This window comes from Vipera berus (assembly GCF_964194415.1).
Source record: "Vipera berus genome assembly, chromosome: 3".
NCBI classification, from domain to species: Eukaryota; Metazoa; Chordata; class Lepidosauria; order Squamata; family Viperidae; genus Vipera; species Vipera berus.
The window spans coordinates 99,466,588-99,481,892 of NC_138204.1; the positions used below are offsets into that span (position 1 = coordinate 99,466,588).

Sequence of the window (15,305 nt, forward strand, 5' to 3'; positions counted from 1 at the left end):
TTATGAAACAAACACTTACAGCATATCCTCTAACAAATGAATCAGTTGAGTGGCCCCAAAGACTGACCTCTTTATGCTACCTATTACTTATTGCCCAATAAGTAGAGTCAGCATTTCAAATAGCCCCTGCCCAATCCTTTCTCCATCAATGGACATCATTTAATTTGAGGGATAATTGATTCTGGCATGTGACCCTGCCACACATTTAGATGAGTGATCGAGCTAGGAGAAAGCCTTTATTAAACTGTTCTGTTAGAAATGGAATATAAATGCTATAGATCTATATGCATATGGCCGTGAACAGCTAATAATCCAGTCCCACAAGATAATAAAAAATTAAGGGAATTCAAATAAGAGATCAGGATTATAGACTGAGGGCGTTTGCAGACGATCTGGTTGTTACGGTGACCCAGCCAGAAAATTCTGTTGTAGAATTGATGGAGATAATAATGCAGTATGGGAAAGTTTCTGGATTCAAGGTTAACATACAAAAAACTAAAATGTTGTCTAAGAATATGACAGTATCACAAAAGGAGGCTGCCTTAGAAGGGTTAACGGGATTTGAAATTGTCAAAAGGGTCAAATATTTGGGGGTATATTTGTCACCCTCAAATGCAAAGCTATATAAAAATAATTATGAAATCTATGGGGAAAAGTTCAAAAAGAATTGGATAGTTGGAAAAAACTACAATTGTCTTTATTGGGAAGAATTGCAGCAGTGAAAATGAATGTTTTGCCGAAATTTCTATTTTTATTTCAAATGATACCTATTCTTAAAAAGGATTCAAACGTGGAGGAATGGCAAAAGGGTATTAATAAATTTGTCTGGGCAGGGAAAAGGCCACGAGTTAAATTTAAGGTTATGCAGGATACGCGTGAGAGAGGTGGTCTTAAAATGCCTAATTTTAAACTATACTATGAAGCTGCTGCTTTGTCAGCAATAAGTGATTGGATTAATCTAACACAAGTGAGATTATTAAATCTTGAAGGTCATGATTTGTTATTTGGTTGGCATGCATATCTATTGTATGATAAGAAGGTGGATAATGTGTTCAAGGTGCACATTTTAAGACATGCTCTGTTGCGAGTTTGGAAAAAGTATAGACATAAGTTAAATTATAAGATACCCTTATGGGCAATACCGAAACACGCAATAGAAAATATAAATGTTGGGTTTAAACATGATGTGACTACATATAAGGAAATTTTAAGTTTGGAAAGGAATGTATGACATTTGAAGCCGTATAATTTTTTACGAGAAGAAAAGATTGTTCAAACTTGGTTCCAGTATGGGCAATTACAGGCCAGGTGGAAAGAAGATCAGAAAATTGGTTTTTCAATGACTGATGAAAATTTGGTAAAGCAAATTAGAAATCAAGGTCAAGCGCATATCAAAAGGATATATCTTGCACTGATAGAAATTGATTCAGAGACAGAACTTGTTAAAGATTGTATGATAAAATGGGCTCAGAATTTTCAGGAAGTCATTACAATGGATACTTGGGAAAAGATTTGGGTGAGAAATGTAAAATTTACGCAATCTCAAAACTTAAGAGACAACTTTTATAAAATGTTTTATAGGTGGCATTTAGATCCTAAAAAATTAGCAAGTATGTATCCGAACTGCCAGCCTAAATGTTGGAGGTGTGGTGGTGAAGATGCAACGTACTTTCATATATGGTGGACCTGTAAAAAGGTTAAAGCATTTTGGATTAAAAATTGGTGGAATATACAGAAGATATTTAAGAAAAGGATAAAGTTTTGTCCGCAATTGTTTTTACTGGGCATTACTACTGACACTACTGTTGTGGACACTAAGTTGATGTTGAATTTAATTACGGCAGCAAGACTTTTAGTAGGGCAATATTGGAAGAAGGAAGAACTGCCGACTATAGAAGAATGGACTTTAAAAGTTTCCAACCTGGCGGAAATGGCAAAGATCTCAGCGTATTTGAAAGACCATTCGCAACAGAGATATATTGTGGAGTGGAAAAAATGGATTGATTACATCCAGAATAAATATGGGACTAAAAAGTTTCATTTAGCATTTGAATAAGTACTGATGTGATATTTATATTGCTTGTAGTCATTTTATAAGAGTTAAAGTGCGATAGATTTAATAGTTTATTGTTGTTTGCATATGGTAGATTATGATTGTTTCTACTTTTATACCTTGTATTTAGCTCTGGGAAGTTGGGGAGGGGGGAGGGGGAGGGAGGGAGGTGTTGGGGAGGGTTGGGAAGAGGGGAGGGGGTTGGGAGGGGTTTTGTTTTGTTTTGTTAAAGATAAAATGTACTGTAAAACTTTTCAATAAAAAAAAGATAATAAAACATAAAAATAAAGGAAGTTTGTTATTTATATACATTAACTATATTATATATTTTATATACAGCCCAAGACAATTCCTCTTCACTCAGTGTGGCCTAGGCAAAAGGTTAAACAACCATGCTCTAGGTTGTTGTGGATTTGCTGTAAAAATTATCTTTTTCCACTAGTGAAAGCACCATTGACATAAAAAGTAGTCTGAATTACTGATGGATACTGCCTTGGAGATCCAGGCTGGAGATCATAAAATTCTTCTGTTGATTTAAGTAAGATCTCAAAATGATCTGATTCCAGCCCTTAAGGAATAGCTGTTACTGTTTTCTTGACTCCCTCTTGTTGGTCTCTGTTCCTGATAATGCTAGGAAATAACTTCCGAAGAGAAAGCTAAGAATAGAAAAGGTGGGATTTAATGTGGCAACTGATGCTTTTCTTGAGGCAATGAAGTCTAGGCCTCATTCTTTGTTTCATAGATTTTATAGATACAGAACCAGTCCCCGCCTCGCCTGGGGAAGGATTGATATGAAATACATAGAGACAGGAGTTGCAAGATGGAAAATATCTGAAGAATTTGAGCAATTGATAAGTGCTCAGCACTTCTTGTCCCTGACTTCAAATGTCCTTTTCTACTTTCATCATCTTACCTGTGCAGCTGAGGCAATCTGACACACTTCTAGTGAAGCTTGGTTGGTATATTCTTTCCTTCCAACCAGGAGATGTCCTAGGTTTCTTTCCACATTGTGTAGCTTTTTGTCCCCAGTCTGGAATCATCTAAATGTGTTTGGGTATCACTTTTCACAATTCTCATTCTCAGGCTGTGATGAGAACAAATAGTTTAGTTTAGATGGCTTTAAGGTAGCCAGGTAGATGTGGGCATTCACAATCAGAGTAGCAAATTATGCTGATTTGTAATAATGAGCAGCATGTAGGCTTTTTATCCCAATTAGTTTCTAGCAGCAGCACTCTCAGAACTTTACTATGAAATTGAGTAATCTCATTTCAGTGGATTCATTAGGATTCATTACAGCATCCCTGATAGAAAAACTTCCAATATAGGGAGGAAATCATTCCATGCAGTAATCTGTTTCACTGGTTGACACCTCTTATTATCAGAAAGTTCTTCCTAATATCAAACCTGTACCTACATCATTGAAGTTTCTATTAGTTCTAGCGTTAACCTAGTGAGACAAGTGAGAATAAATCCAACCCCCCCTTCCAATATGGCAGCCCTTCAGATACTTGAAAATAGCTATCATGTCCCCTCTCAACTTCCTCTTTTGTGCTTGTGATTCAGTAACACAGCCTTTTAATACAATTGAAACATTTGTTTTTCCACATTTAGCTGTAAATGGAAATGAAAGAGGTAAAATGCAATATATCATCAGTGGATATTCAGCACTGTTTCTCTCATGGCTAGGATTTTTCTATTCCATGGGTGTCAAACTCACCACATCACGTGACATGTGACATTGCGACTCTTTTTGCATTGCCGGCAGTGGGGTGGGCATGGCTTCAGTATGATGAAACCGGCCCACGGGCCGGCAGTTTGACACCCCTGTTCTATACTATAGAAACACTTCTCACAAATTCTCTTCAACAATTTGTTTTGTTATCTCCTCATGCTAATTAAATGACTGCTGTTGCAGTCACACATTGTTGATGAAGGCTGAGATGTTTGTAATGAATAACTTAGTCACTGAGGTAGCCTTTGAAAAAAAATCCATCAGTCTTCTTTTGATAGGCAGATATTCTTTATCTCAAAGAAATTTTGTTTTTGGTAAGAAAAAACCCTCACAGTAAATAAAGTCAGTTTGGGTTAAAGAGAATTTTAGACTGCAGTCCAGGAGAACTTTGGGAGATGTTAAATGATGCTAGGTCTTTTCTATCCAAATATACTCAGTAAATTGTACTTCTGATTAATTTAGTTGAGCTGTGAGCCAAAATAATTAAATGTATGTGTATCCTTTATTCTCATTTAGAGACCAAAAGAAAGGGGTATATGATAAAAGAGAGAACTTCATTTCTGGTTGATATCAATGTTACTTATTTGTAGAGTATATGTATGAATGAATGAATGAACAAATGAACCTTTATTGTCAAAGTACAACCATGTATACATTGAGATTGGCTGAGCCTCCCTTCCTGCCCCCACCCCCCAGCTTACAGTGACACAAACCCTCCATCTTATTACACCATGTGAACTAATTGCACAACACACCAGCCTCGCAAGTCAATTATGCATAAAGTTTATAAAAATTATTTCCTGTTCAAAAGCTAACAGCCAATGGATAAAAGCTGCTTTTCAGCCTGTTTGTGCGGCTGGCTATACTCCTATATCTCCTACCCGATGGTAGGAGAGTAAAGAGATACCGTCCAGGGTGTGAGTCATCCCTGAGAATTTTCCTCACTCTTCCAAGGCAGCAAGCCCTGGCAATGTCATCCAGTGGTGTCAGGGGACAGCCCACAATGTCTTGTGCTGTGCTCACCACCCTCTGTAATGCCTTCCTATCCGCGGCTGTCAGACCAGCATACCAAACCACAATACCATATGAGAGGACACTCTCTATAGTAGACCGGTAAAAGAGGGTCATAAGCCGTTGTTCTACCCTGTTCTTCCGCAAGACCCTGAGAAAGTGAACCCTCTGTTGGGCCTTTCTGGCCACCTGGGTTGTAACTTTTTGACTCATATTTTATCTTTTGATTTCTCTCATTGTTTTTATAGATTTATTACACCTCCAAATATAACATTAAGATACCTCAAAAAAATAAAATAGTATGTTTTTTTGTCCATATAAACAAGTTAAGGTTGCATACTTGTTTGTTCTAAAACTCATAAATGTTATATGCACATTTTGTTACAATATAGAAAAATTCACTTTTTTTCTTTCTTTCTTTATATAAGGTAATACTAACAGCAGTGTTGAAGCCAGGGAAGTTGTAACATGTAAACTTTTGTTTTAAATTGTATATTCAATAAAAAAAAATTAAAAATGGGGATCCATGGAACAGTTGGTTGATTAGATGGTTTCCTCACTGTCCCTTGATTTTGCTGTCTTGTGACATTTGGCCTGCTTTGTTTTAATTTTTTGCAGACAAAAAACTTTAATAAAATTAAGGGTGCATAAGAGAACAGCCTGTTTCCTAAGCATGCTGGGTACTGTTCCGGATTGTTATGTAATGGCTGGCTTTGTTCCTTTTCTTCTCCTCCAAAAGGGGAATTGAAACAAGGTCCATGGAAGCATTTTGTTTTTTAAAGGACAGGACATTCTCTTCTGATTTACACCTTTTGTCAATAGAGGAAACAAACCAGCTCAGTGGGAACAAGTGTATTTTTAACCAGAGAGTTTTCTTAACAAACATTCAGAGTAGAGTAAATATCATCTGGGAAGGGCCTTCTTCTTGTTGAAAGCTGAATTACAGTGTGCAAAGAAGACCACAGTGATTCAGGTTTTGTTTTAGAGCACTTAAGATTCTCCTTTATATTAGAAGGTATGACTTCTAACTATGAAGATAATTGCTTGCATTTTTACCAGATTTTCTCAATTCCTCCACAAAGCAATTCCAAGTACAAGGAAAGCTAGGGAACATAATCAGATGATATACTAGGAAAGGAGAATTAACTTGTGTCCTTGAAATTCGGTTGATTAAAAAAAATTGCACTGTGTTTCCTTGTGACTAGTTCAATTTGCATCTATCATGGCACTGAAAAAGTTGGCAAAAATATACTGAGGCCTAATGCAAATGTCTTTTTATCCACTCGGAAGAGTGGATAGCTGGTGGGTTGACATTCCATACTGTAGCACTGCAAATCTTACTCATCCAGTCTTATAGCTGGTTTCTTATGCATTTCTGCCATCTCTCTATCTCTATCTGTATCTCTGTCTCCTTTGCAGTTGTTATGTACTGGGCTCATAGTAATACCACATGGGTTGCTGGAGCAGCTAACGGCTCTCCAGCAACCTAGACTACAAGTCTCCAGCGCTACAATTGGCTATCTCTAGGTGGCAATGGTTGTTTCAATCCTATTGGCTGTCGCCTAGGGGCTACACTATATATTGCGGCTAGTTCCAGCCATTTGCTCAGTACAGATCCTGCATGAAATAAAATATGAGTTTCCCTGTACTCAGCTACCTCGTCTTCATTCCTGCACCAAAGAACCCGCTATTTAACACTGGTGACAATGGCAGGATCCTGCTTCACTAAAAGAGTTGAAGTCTATGAGGGGAAGGCAGGGCATGCCGAAGGGAAAATGCATTTCCCCCCCCCCTCTCAAGGTCAGCTAACAAGCTACGCTAGCAACCTCGTGCTCAGTAGACTCATTCCCTGAGCCTGGGAAGCAGGATTCGGAAAGAAACGCAGGAACCAGCAAAGAAAGAATGCCGAAGATCAGGAAACTTCGGGAATTCAACGTGAAACACCCTGAGGAATGGCCATCATATTTATCCTAGGTAGAGAACTACCTCAGGGCTAATCAAATCGCAGAAGAAGGACTGAAGGCCGCAACTCTACTCTTTGTGTGCGGCCCAGCAACCTTTGATTTGGCCGAGAACCTTTTCGCACCGACACCGATTGAAGCGGTCTCCTACGTAGACCTCAAAAAGAAGCTAACCAGACATTTCCAGCCCAAGATGTCTGAAATGGCTTGGCAGTTCAAGTTCAACCAAAGAGTGCAGCAACCAGGTGAATCGGCTTTGGAATTCATAGCGGCCCTGAGGCAGGCCGCACGCCTTTGCAAATTTTCTAATTTAGAAGAGCGACTACGAGACTGGCTCGTCTGCAGCCTACGGGACCGAACGCTTCAGCAGAGACTCTTTGCTAGACTAAACGTAACGTTTTCTGAAGCACAAGACGAAGTGATGGCTGACGAAGCCACTGGGGGCACAGTTCAAACAGTACAGCCAGCCAAAACGACAGAGTTTGTAGAAACGGTCCACCTTGAGGACGCCAAATGCACCGAAGAATCTTCTGAGGAAGAAGAACCTGAAATCAACAGACTCCAAAAGCAACCCAACATGCAACACTGCAATAGCCAGCAGCGAGAGGACAGTTACAAGGCAGTTCTCTTACCGAGATGTAAGGGGTGCGTCGGCAACCATTTTCGTGCCAATTGCAGATTCCAATCAGCCACGTGCAGAGCTTGCAGAAGGACTGGCCACATTGCAGTGGTTTGCAGAGCCCAACAGAGAGACCAGCCACCCAAACACCAGTTGGAAGAACTGACTAGGAGAGGTACTGGGGCCCAGGGTCCTGTTAGTGTGGGGTTTTTCAGAAGCTGTAGAAGCATGTGCTGAACCAGGGCTCAATGCCCCCTCAAACCCAAACTTAAGCTCATGGTAGAGCTACAAGGAGTTCCATGTAAGATGGAATTGGACTCTGGCTCTGCAGTCTCAATTATTTCTCAAGACACTATTAAATTCGTGTGTAGGCGCAGTAACAATTGGGCCAAGCTAAGACCCTCAGTTACAATCCTAACTGATTTTCAAAATGTTCACATTAAAGTTAAGGGAGAAGCCACTTTGACAATAAAATTTAAGGGGTTTGGGGCACCTGGATGTAATAGTAGTAGGGGGCCAGAGAACGAGTCTCATTGGACTTGATTGGTTTGATGCCTTAGGTATTCAGATTACTGGTATAAACTGGACACTTGCATCAGTATGCGAGGAATATGCGGATGTTTTTGATTCAACCCTAGGGACATACACAGGCCCTCCTATTTCATTTAAGCTAGATCCCAAGGTAGTTCCAATCAGGGTTAAGCCTCGTAGGGTCCCCTTTGCCTTAAACATAAAATTGATTCAGAAATTGATAAGCTTGTAGAACAGGGCGTATTACAGCCTGTTGATGGTGGGGAGTGGGAAACTCCTATTGTCACTCCACTTAAAGCCAACGGGGAAATTCACATTTGCGCTGACTATAAATGCACTCTAAATAAAGCCCTCAAGCAACACGCTTACCCGGTTCCAGTGTGTTGTGATTCAGGGTCAGCCTGTGGGTTCGGCAGTTGGGTCGGACGACTCAGAGGAGGAGGAGGGGGGTGTTGAAGAGCTTGCTGATGATGGCTTTGAGGCTCCGCAGAGCCCTCAGCCAGGCCCCTCCCACCTGGTGGAGACCCAGCTGTGTGAGCCTGACAGCGTGGATGAAGATGACCCACAGCTGGCCTTGTTCAAGGACGCCCGACGCAGGAGGCAGTCAATCAGGAGTAAACAGAGGAAGGCAATGGGGCACCTCAGACGGAGGCAGAGAGAGGCCACGCCCTGAGCTGTATTTAAGGGGAATGTGTGGGAGGGCTGGTTTGCTGAAGGCAACCGCTTGGATAGTTCCTGTTTCATAGCTCCTGTTTCATGGTTGGTGTCTGTTTAATGTTAATAAATTTGGCAGGCTTTATTCCAGCCTCTTGCCGTTTGTAAAGGGGTTGTCCCTGCCTTTTCTGCAGGGCCGGTAGCAGGCTGGTACAGAACAGTTTGCCTTCAGCCTCCCACCCCTTACTATTATTATGGAGCAGCTACGTGCTGAGAATGCCCAGCTCACCCAGCAACTCACTTTGCTGGCAGCACAGGTGGTTCAACTGCAAGCTCAGGTCCATGCTGCACCCCCACCATCACCCCCACCCAGGAGAAAATGCCAAGTTGCAATGCCAGATAAATTTATTGGCAATCCAGAACTGTTTCCTGCTTTCCTGGGACAATGCCAGCTCTTTATCAGCGTGAGAGCAGCTGATTTCCCCACTGACCGGGATAAGGTGGGGTTTGTGTTAAGCCTTCTTTCGGGTGATGCAGCTCATTGGGGCACGCCTCTGCTGGCTCAACCTAGTCCATTGTTGGACAACTTTGTGGGGTTTTGTGATCATATGCGTCTGATGTATGAGGACCCTATAAAGACGCAGACTGCTACTCGTCGCCTGAAAGCTCTGAGGCAGGGTCAACGCCCCCTACAGGGCTATATCAGCGATTTTCGGCTGCTTAGCCAGGATTCCGCCTGGAATGAGGCTGCGCTCGTGGATGCCTTCCAGGATGGATTGTCGGAGGAGATGTTGGATGAGCTGGCCCGTGTGGATATTCCCTCAGACCTGAATGGGCTGATCCATCTCTGCCTGCGGATCGATGCTCGGTTGCAGCAGCGAAGGAGTCGCCGTGCCACCCCACAGACCCCTGCAGCCCCTGTTGTGCGTGAGCCCCCAGTTCAAAGGGAGGAGCCAATGGAGCTGGGTGCCGCCAGGTCTCGTCTATCGGTGACTGAAATGAACAGACGACGATCAAGGGGGTTGTGTTTTTACTGCGGGGACCCTGGACATTTGGCTGCTTTTTGCCCAAAGAAGCGACAGCGGGCATCAGTGACCGAGTCTGCCCCGAGAAAGTCCCCTACTTTTCTGTCGGGAAACGCCCCGAGCCCGATCTAGACGGTGTGATAGATCGGGCGTCCCACAACAACACTGAGGGACGTCTTTCCGATGCTGCCTGTGGACCTCCACGGCATCTGATATTGGAGGCACGTCTGATCCTTCCTGGCAAGCCAGAGGGGATTCCAGTCCATGCCTTAATTGACTCTGGGGCCACCACAGATTTTATGGACTCAGCATTTGTGGCCAAATGGGCTGTTCCCCAGTGCCCGGTGGATCCGCCCATGTTAGTGGGGACTATCGATGGTCGAGGGCTCCTGTCTGGGCCAATTACGGCCACCACGCAACCATTATGTATGGCCATCAGTTCCCATGCGGAGGCCATCCAGTTCTATATCACCTCAGATCTGCATTTCCCCGTGGTCTTGGGACTGGCGTGGCTCCGGGCGCATGACCCACAAATCTATTGGTCACAGAACTTGGTCACCTTCCCAAGCTTGCAGTGCGTGGACCACTCCCGCCATATCTGTGCCGGCCAGGTGGAGGGTTCCCCAGGGGTTTCCTTGCCTCCCGAACTGTCCGACTTTGCTGATGTGTTCAGCGAGACAGAGGCAGATCAATTACCCCCGCACAGGCCCTATGACTGCCCCATTGATTTAGTCCCTGATGCGCCTCTCCCAGTGGGGCGTTTGTACTCCATGTCGGACCCCGAGTTGGCTGCATTGCGGGACTTTCTGGAGAAGAATTTGGCTCGCGGTTTCATCCGGCCCTCGTCCTCGCCAGTGTCTGCACCCGTGCTCTTCGTCAAAAAGAAGTCGGGCAAATTGCGGCTTTGCTGCGATTATAGGAAACTCAACGCCATCATGGTGCGCAATCGTTACCCGCTGCCCCTCATCCCCGAACTCTTGGACCGACTCCGGGAGGCTAAGATTTTCACGAAACTGGACCTGCGTGGAGCTTACAACCTCGTCAGGGTTCGGCCGGGTGATGAGTGGAAGACGGCGTTTGGTACTCGCTATGGACATTTTGAGTACACGGTGATGCCGTTTGGCCTGACCAATGCCCCCACCGTGTTTCAGCATTTCATGAACGACATTTTCCGGGATTTGTTGGATCAGTTTGTCATGATCTACTTGGATGACATCCTGATCTACTCCCCGTCGCGTGAGGTGCACCATCAGCATCTCCATCAGGTCCTGCAGTGACTCCGAGAACATCGGCTGTTTGCCAAGTTGGAGAAGTGCCAGTTCTACTGGGTGACCATCGATTTCCTGGGTCACCGCATTTCTCCTGAGGGCATCGCCATGGAGCCGAGTAAGGTTGAGTCTTTGCAGAGTTGGCAACCCCCGCGGCGCGTGGAGGATGTTCAGCGACTTCTTGGGTTCGCCAACTATTACTGAACTTTCATCCCTGGGTTTGCTGCCTTGACAGCCCCCCTCACCCGGCTCCTGCAGAAGAAGACTCGGTTCCAGTGGAACGCTCCAGAACAACGGGCTTTCCAGACTTTGAAGGAAGCCTTCATGAAGGAGCCCATCTTGAAGCATCCTGACCCGCAATGGCCGTTTGTCGTGGAGGCGGACGCCTCCGACATTGCCATTGGGGCAGTGTTACTCCAGGCAACGACGCCCAGCGGTACCCTCTTCCCTTGCGCGTACCATTCACGAAAACTGAACCCTTCAGAGCGCAATTATACAATCTGGGAGAAGGAGCTGCTGGCCATCAAAGTGGCGTTCGAGGCCTGGAGGCATCATCTGGAGGGAGCGCGGCATCTAATCGAGGTCCGGACGGACCATAAGAATTTGGAAAGCCTGCAGACCGCTCAGAATTTGAACCAACGCCAGATCCGGTGGTCTCTTTTCTTTGCGAGGTTCGACTTCTGAGTTCGGTACATACCTAGCGGGCACAATCAAAGAGCGGATGCTCTGTCCAGGAAGCCCGAATATTCCAGAGTGGAAGACAAGCTTCTGCCCAGGACAGTGATCCCCGTTGAGTCTTTTGCTGCGGTGCGGGAGCCGGTTGATATACGGGCTTGGATGCGGGAGGCACAGCAGCAGGAGGTGTGGGTGGCTCAGCAGAAGGAGGAGGTGGAGCCAGATTCTCCTTGGACGGTCACGGATGGACTCTTGTATTATCGTGACCGGCTCTACGTTCCGGGAGGGCCACTCAGGGGACTCATCCTCAGCCAGTGTCACGATAACCCGGCGGCGGGGCATTTTGGCCTGTTCAAGACCCTGAACCTGGTCTCCCATACCTTCTGGTGGCCCCGAGTCCGACACGACGTCCAGTCCTATGTCACCTCCTGCATCCCATGCAGGCAGGCCAAGTCAGCGACAGGGGCCCCGCCTGGATTACTGCAGCCCTTGCCGACACCCAAAAGACCCTGGGTGGCTGTGTCCATGGACTTTCTGACAGATTTACCCCCATCCTCTGGTTTTACGACAGTGTATGTGGTGGTGGACATGCTGACCAAGATGGCGCACTTCATCCCCTGTCGCGGCTTACCGTCAGCCCGCGCCACTAGTCGTATGTTCATTTAGCAGGTGTTTCGGCTGCACGGCCTCCCTGATAGAGTCATCTCTGATAGGGGGGCCCAGTGTACAGCCCGCTTCTGGCAGGAGTTGATGCATGCGTTGGATATCAAGATTTGCCTCTCGTCTGCACATCCTCAAACTGACGGGGGAACCGAGAAGGTCATCGGTATCCTGGAACAATATCTGCATTGCTACGTCAATCTGCAGCAAAACAATTGGGTGGACTATCTGGCCATAGCTGAGTTTGCATTTAACAATTCGCAGCACACCTCCACACAGATGACACCGTTCTTGGCCAATGTGGGATATCACCCTCGGTTTTTCCCCCTTTCTCCCATGGACTCACCGGAGCCGGCAGCAAACGACTTCATGGCAGAGTTACAGGCGATCCATCGATTGGTGCGACGTCAGTTAGAGAAGGCCAAGGCCGATTACAAAAGGTTTGCTGATCGGTCAAGACGGGATACGCCTCCACTATCGGTGGGAGATCGGGTCTGGTTGTCCACCAGGAACCTACCGTCAACACGGCCGGTGAGAAAGTTAGATCACCGATATTTAGGACCGTTCCCCGTCGAGGCTGTCATCAATCCGGTCGCCTATCGCTTAACTGCCACGTTCCCTGCGCGTGCACCCAGTCTTTCATCGGTCTCTGTTGGTCCCCGAGCAACCGGCTTGTCCACTCTGCCGAGCGGAACCTCATGATGGAGGCAGCACCCCCGAGTACGAGGTCGCCAGCATCAGGGACTCCTGTTGGCTGAAAGGTCGTTTCCAGTACCTGATTGAATGGAAAGGTTACGGACCAGAGGACTTCACCTGGGAAGACGCGACCGCCGTTCATGCCCCTGCATTGGTGACCGCTTTTCATGAACAATTTCCATCCCGACCGCATCCGGATCGGCAGACCCGGGGGAAGGGCCCTGCGGTGCGGGATAGTGTTGTGATTCAGGGTCAGCCTGTGGGTTCGGCAGTTGGGTCGGATGACTCAGAGGAGGAGGAGGGGGGTGTTGAAGAGCTTGCTGATGATGGCTTTGAGGCTCCGCAGAGCCCTCAGCCAGGCCCCTCCCACCTGGTAGAGACCCAGCTGTGTGAGCCTGACAGCGTGGATGAAGATGACCCACAGCTGGCCCTGTTCAAGGACGCCCAACGCAGGAGGCAGTCAATCAGGAGTAAACAGAGGAAGGCAATGGGGCACCTCAGAAGGAGGCAGAGAGAGGCCACGCCCTGAGCTGTATTTAAGGGGAATGTGTGGGAGGGCTGGTTTGCTGAAGGCAACCGCTTGGATAGTTCCTGTTTCATAGCTCCTGTTTCATGGTTGGTGTCTGTTTTATGTTAATAAATTTGGCAGGCTTTGTTCCAGCCTCTTGCCGTTTGTAAAGGGGTTGTCCCTGCCTTTTCTGCAGGGCCGGTAGCAGGCTGGTACAGAACACAGTGGTCAACCACATTTTAGCCTCCTTGCAAGGGGGTACTATTTTTGCTAAACTTGATTTAGCACAGGCCTATCAGCAATTGCCAGTTTGTGAGGCCACAGCGGCAGCTCAGATGATCATGACTCACAGGGGGGCTTTCAAAGTTAAATGCTTACAGTTTGGAGTCAGTATTGCACCGGGCATTTTCCAGGAAATCATGGAGCGTACACTTAAGGGTATTCAGGGCGTCTGCCCCTATTTTGATGATGTTCTCATTGCAGGGGAATTCCCAGAAGTGTTAGCCAGTAGGCTCAGGGCTGTTTTTCAGAGGCTTCGCGAAGCAGGCCTCAAATTAAAAAAAAGCAAGTGTAGTATTGGGGTTCCTTCAACAGAATTCCTGCGTTTCTGAATTGATGCTAACGGCATTCACCCCACTGATTCTAAAGTGAAGGCCATTAAAATGGCCCATAGGCCCAAATCCAAAGGAGAGCTACAAGCATTCTTGGGCCTCCTAAACTTCTACCACACATTTCTACCTCATAAGGCCGCACTAGCAGAGCCCCTCCAAAGGCTTCTAGATAAGAAAGCTCCATGGAAATGGACTAACTTACATGAAAAATGTTTTCAGGAGTTAAAAGCACTATTGTCAGAAAAGTCCACTGTAACTCACTACAAAGAGTCTAAACCAGTATGTCTTGCATGTGATGCATCTCCCTATGGGGTAGGGGCAGTTTTAAGCCACATAGAAAAAAATAGAACACAGGTTCCTATAGCATTTTACTCTAGGACATTGTCCTCTGCTGGGCGCAACTGTGCTCAGATTGACAAAGTGGCCCTAGCCATTGTTGCTGGAATTAAAAAATTCCATGACTATTTATATGGCAGGGACTTCACATTCTTTACAGACCACAACCCTCTGTTGGAACTTTTCACAACAGACAAACAAACCCCCCACATACTTTCTCCAAGAATGCTGAGATGGTCTATTTTTCTATCTGCATACACTTTTAAATTGATTCACAAACGGGGCAAAGAAATGGGCCATGCTGATGGCCTCAGCAGATTACCACTGCCACTAATGGAACCAGATCCGGCTCCAGCTGCTAGAATACTGTCCATACAGGACATACCTGAATTTCCCCTCCATGCGGGGGACATTGCTGCTGAAACTGCCACAGATAAGATATTTAGTACAGTATTGTCATGGGTATACACGGGCTGGTTGGATAAAAGCCCAGGTTCTGAATTTCAAAACTATTTTGTCAGAAGGGATGAGTTAGCTGCCCACAAGGGGTGCATTTTATGGGGAAACAGAGTCATAATTCCCATTTCCCTAAGGGACAGGGTCTTATAGTCATTACATGAAGGCCATCCAGGCATTGTCAGAATGAAAGCTTTAGCTAGAAGCTACCTTTGGTGGCCTGGCCTTGATAAGGACATTAAGTCCATGGTGGTTATACATGCCAGCAGTCTAGGCCTGAAATGCCACAGGCTCCAATTCACAGGTGGGAGGAAATGCACACTTCATGGTCTAGGATTCACATAGACTACGGTGGGCCTTTTCAGGGGCAGCTCTTCCTGATAGCAGTGGATAGCCACTCAAAATGGCTGGAAGGAATTTCAGTTCCTAACATGACTACTGCTAGGATCATCCAGGTGCTGAGAAAACTCTTTGCCACACATGGGTTGCCAGATGTCTTAGTTTCAGAC

The 15,305-nt window shown here is 45.8% G+C and overlaps 1 long non-coding RNA gene across 1 annotated transcript in view; it reads right to left on the reverse strand.

Moving 5' to 3' along the window:
* The window catches only part of LOC308665964, a 38,215-nt gene that overhangs the window by 4,252 nt on the left and 18,658 nt on the right, over positions 1-15,305 (reverse strand). Inside the window, exon 2 of the long non-coding RNA XR_014026002.1 lies at positions 2,967-3,137. This is a non-coding gene — a long non-coding RNA (uncharacterized lncRNA). The remainder of the gene's footprint in view (positions 1-2,966; positions 3,138-15,305) is intronic.